This window comes from Nansenia antarctica (assembly GCF_963989245.1).
Source record: "Nansenia antarctica genome assembly, chromosome: 9".
Lineage (NCBI taxonomy): Eukaryota > Metazoa > Chordata > Actinopteri > Argentiniformes > Microstomatidae > Nansenia > Nansenia antarctica.
Window position 1 is genome coordinate 24,810,420 of NC_137679.1, and position 5,539 is coordinate 24,815,958.

Here is a 5,539-nt window from a genome sequence, read left to right on the forward strand (position 1 = left end):
CACTTAATCAACATTAAGTCAACATCAAGTGGTGAGTTGATTGGTTAGTAAAGTCCTTAGCAACATCATAAACAACAATGTTGTGAGGCTGTCCACTGTACGGCTATTATGATGACAATGATTAATGTGATAAAAAAGACTGTGCTGTCACTGCCAGCTTGTCCATGATTACAGTTTATGTCCTCATAACCCTCATACTGCACATGGCCTACTTCAATTAATAGTTTGAGGAATAATTATAAAATATACATTTCTGTATTTAGAAAAGCAGTAAAGGAGCAACAGAAGAGCAAACAATGTGGTTGCTTATCTTATCTTTATAATTTTCTGCTTGCTAAAAAATAATGTAACTTTTCCTGCTGTTTCGACAACCGAATGTATAATATTGAGGTTCAGTTGACAAGCGTTGACAGCATCTTCTTCTCAGCCCCAGAGAATGTTCTGCAGAAGTGTCCCACTGCTTGCTTGGCACCAGGAGGGCAACACTAACCCCCCCCCCCCCCCCCCCACCCAGTTACTCAGCCAACTCACCATCATGCTAGCCTGAAGGCCACAAGGCCACAAGTCCTAAAACCAGTCAGTTTACTGCACTGTGTGATCTCCACGGGGAAGACTAAACATCATTACCTGTGGCGAGAATGAAGGATTTACTTCAGGTGGAAACTGTGTGTGTAAATTCAATAACCCAATTTCATGCAAATACATTAGGAGTTTGCAGACATGCCTTTATTATGTGGATGACTCAAAGCTACAGTCAATGAAACACACGGTTATTATACCACCTTAAGGAGCAGTTGTATTTGTGGTTTTCTGTGGCTGCAAGGGCCGGGTTACATCTGTCTTCTTAATGTGACAGCCTGCTTCATCTATGAGATTCATACACCTTTCAATGACACATGCCTCGCCTACAGTTACAGCACATAATCATATACACACAATACAGTGTGTCCACACTTTCCCTTTAATTCTCACTGACACACCCCATTCTCTCACCCAGATGCGCACTGACTCTCTACCTCTGTCACATTACTTTGCTTCTCTCTCTTCTCCGCCCGTCTGTCCTCCAGTGCTGGGGGCCATCACTGACTATCTATGCTCAACTGCTGCTTACAGAAGTACAAATCCTTTGTCTTTCTCTGTTTGCTATACAGAGAGGGTCATGCCAAGCCTGGAAATGCTTATTATCCATCCCCCTAAAAAAACAACTACAGGGAAATGTCTGGATCATTGAGAATGACAGTGAAAGAATTCCCCTTTTTTTGCCCTGACAGTAAGCATATTATCAACACAATCACAGTCATCCATATTCACATGTAAGCTGGTATTATTGTGTGTTAATGTATAATTAACACATCAAATGACTACTGTGGGCCAGCCGAGGTGGTCCTGTAAATGGTGCCATATTATCAATCGCACAAGCTTTTAGATCAAACCCAGAATAAACAAATGGTGGCCATAGATGTCCACAATTATACCTGATAACTAGCCCTCTTGATGTAAATCGCTGCTTGCAATTGTGATCTCATTCACACCTGCGTGGCCTACAGAGAGATGATAACGAGGGCGTAAAGGAGAGGAAAAGGTGGGTGCAGCGTAACTAAAAATAGCCTGATGTGATGTGAGCAAGGGTCTCCCGTCGCGTCATGTGCTTGGCTCGCCTGCAGCCGTCTGTTGTGGTTCAGAGAGGGACAACACGATGGCCCCTGTCTGCAGGAGCTTAGCGGGGGTGTTGTCCGTCTGTGTGCCCGTCTGGTTTCTACCCCCCCCTTCCAGATTCACTGCAGTTCACTTACTCCTGCTGTGAGAGGAATCCTTAGTGATTTCTCTTGTCACTTTAATAATCTTTCTTTATGTCTTCTATTTCTGAATACTACACAATTAACATTTAGAATGATGTAGAGAGTCAGATCTGGTCAGATCTGGTTCCATTGGCCTCCCTTTATTGTGACAGTTCTCAGAGGTATACTCTCTGCTCCAGCGGCTCTCGTCTGTTCTGAGACTTATCTCATTCTCTCTTCCTCTCCTCTGTTCATGTAGTTAATAGGCAAATCATGTGCAGACAGCTTGGAGTGGCGTAGTCAACTTTTCTCATTTTGGCTTTCAATCGGCTTTTGTGCATGCCATACTAAAAAGGTACTGTACGGTTTGAGCAAAGTGGATCAAAATCTCGATTTTCAGGATTCAAATGCATGTACTGTAGGCCTACACATTTGTGTATGTAGTATAAGAACATAGCTTAATCAGTACCTTGTGTTAAATAGCATTACAATGTTCTTTTCAATTATTCATGAAATTACTGTGCACAATTGAACTGAGAAACACACAAGAAGCTACTGAGATGATTGCAAGTGCCCACATTCAAACCAAATATACGAACACTGTAGAAGTAAATTACATTATCTATCTTCATCTTGGCAGGACATGAAGAATTCCCTTTGAATACAGCAACAGTCTGATTAATCTGCCAGTCGGTTGGATGGTGTATTATTCAGGGCAGAAGCCTTCTGCCAGAAAGACATTATTTGTGCAACATTACACTCTACAGATTAGAGCACTGAGCCTTGCAAATTGCAGTCTTAAACTGACAACAAATGGGTGTGCATGTTAAATTAAAATTGGTGTCATTATAGTTTGTAAAGTTTCAGATTACATGCATATGTGTGTATACTGTATACAGTATGCACCGGTGTGTGTAAGATTCCCTGTTAACATATTCAAAACAGAACCCCATCAACCCCTTTGTCAGCGGTGTATGAAAACCCCATTCACCCAAACAAATGAGAGTCCATACCTGTAGTAGTAAAAATGATTCTTTAATATGGAACAAAATCAGAGCTCAGCTCCATAGTACCGCCCAGCCAACGCACCCACTCACACAAATGGGCGGAGGTGGACGGGAAAATCAACCAGTGAGATCACAGTCCGCTCGGCCAAAAAAACAGGAGAGGCTAAAAAACATGGAACGCAAAACCAAAGTGCTGCTGGGCTTGACCTCAAGACACCCCCAATCCCTTCCCTCCTGACCCAGAATGTGCCCACAGACCGGCTTCTCTGCCCCCTCCCCCAGGGCTCTACCACCCCCACCTAGCAGCCACTCTAAGGTGTCGGGCCTGGAGGTAACTGGAGACATATGGCCATACACACACCTCAGTGGGACAGACTCGTGGCTCCCCAAAGCTGGCTGGTGGGCCAATGACACAGTGTCCTCTCAGAGCCAATGGGGTCAGGGCGGGGGCGGTGTTGGAGAGGCAGAGAGGTATGTCTGCAGCTCCTCAGGTTAAGTGTGCGGTCTCAGGGATGGGGTGCACAGAGAGAGAAAGGTGATGAACACACAAAAGGTTGTGTCCATTATTAGCATGGTTGCCATGGAGATGTTTGACTGTGGTTAAGTCTCTGTGCAGTTTCTCCCCCAGCATTCATGTTGTCTAAATGCCACTATGTGGCGTTTCTCTTATGGCTCATCAATGGAATGTATGAAGTCTTAAGTTAGTGAGAGTGAGGAGGCACAGGAGGGTGGGGGAGTCGATGGGGCCAGCCCAGCAAGAACCCAAATCTAACCCTACTGTAACACAGACATCGACAGAAAAACTACACTGATATGTACAGAGCAACCATGCAACACATCATTGGAATTCAAAGTAAGAAATGTGGTGTGGAGAGGACAGGTAATATTCCGTTACAGGTGCACATTCCACTCTTACCGTATTTTGACATAGTCGGGCCAATAATTAAGGCTACTGTTAACACTTGTTACAAGTCGGTGTGCAAAGGGGGACGAGGAGTCTTCTACAGTATGCCTGTGCTTGTCCACTGTATTTGGACTGCTATCAAAAGATACCACTTGACTGATCTGAATGTGGCCTCTTTGTGTTTCTGCACATAGCGCTGACAGCTGCCCTTCTCCAGGGATTGTGGTCAGGAGAGGAGATGGGAACATTATGTTCAGGGCTGGGTCTACAGTACTGTCTCTACTGGCTCTCAGCACTAGTGCCCTGGAGATGATCAGAGGGGCAGGGCACCAGGCTGGGGACCTGCCTGTTGTGTAGTTGTTAGTAAAACTTCTTCCCAGTGTATAAGAAGCCCTGTGCTTAATCACTCTCTGCTCCACTGGTCTCCATAGAGAATGCAGCCTGGGACTCCTAAGCTGTACAGACAGTACTGTATGGGGTGCATAACTTTAGTGAGAGGAGGAGGTGGAGGAGGAGGAGGAAGAGGAGGAAGAGGGAATGAGAGCAGGAGCTGGTAACGGATGAGAGGGGTCGCAGGCTGATGAGGAAACATGGATTACTGAAGAATTAATCCAACTGCAATATATCTGCTTGAACTGTTCAGTGGGAAGAACAAATTAACAATAAGATGGACTAAGTGGAAATCTATACTTGCTGGAGGATTAAAATGAACAAGGGATAATAGAGGAGCAGCATGGACAGGAGGAGGAGGAGGGCATCTGTCAGCTTCAGCTTACATGGTCAACCCACACCTTAACACACACTGCATCACATGACACTACTACACTAGTGAAGAGGGGTCAGAGGGAGGTACAGAGAGCACTAGCACTACCATGGACAGACAGACACCTAACAGACAACTCCACAGGGTTCCATTCTGCGTTCCGATGCACTCTCCTGGATGCCAGAACCTTGCTGCGTCTCGTCAAGAAAAAAAAAGAAAAGAAAAAAAAAGAAAAAAAAAGAAGAAACAACAAACACCTTTGATGCCACCGGGTGATTAAAACAAAACTAAAAAGAAACCTAGAATATAAAAAGGGCCGGTGACACCAGAGTATACAGAAAGCATGTTCTCAATAACTGTCTTTTTGAACAGATCTATACCTTTTCTTTTAGACTACCAAGTATATACTATTAACCTTTACCAGGCAGCTAAAATCTATACAGTACTGTAATTTTTCATATATTTATAGATATTTATACACTATACAAAGTTGGCAAAAATACATAAATAAATACATTAAATTAGATTGTACACATCACAATTGTGTGTTAAGTTAGAGCACTCTTTGTTGAGGAGGTGGGTCTAGGAGAGATTGAGAGAAAGGGGGAGAGGGGGGGAGTTACCTTCCACACCCCTGATGCACAGACAAAGGAAGTCATGAACTACAGCAGAGTAACTGAAACCTTATGAAAGTTCTTCATAATTCTCATTCTGAAGCTAAATCAATTTGTCACACTGCCTATTGTATTCACTCCCGGAATCTTACCAAATCGAAAATTGCTTCAGTATAATAATACAATGAAATGAAGATTTAGTTCTAAATCAATTTGCAGTTCATATTCTGGTATGAGTGATTTAGCGTGCATATTATTAACCAGCGTGTCGAGAAGAATGAAAAATCATATTCACAGGGGTGTGCTCTCAGCCATTTTCAGCATATTCTCTGTAATCTGTGTGTGTGTGTGTGTGTGTGTATGTGTGTGTGTGTGTGTGTGTGTGTGTGTTTGTGTGTGTGTGTGTGTGTGTGTGTGTGTGTGTGTGTGTGTGTGTGTACTGGCCTCCCTGGGCTCCCTCACAGGGATGAGAT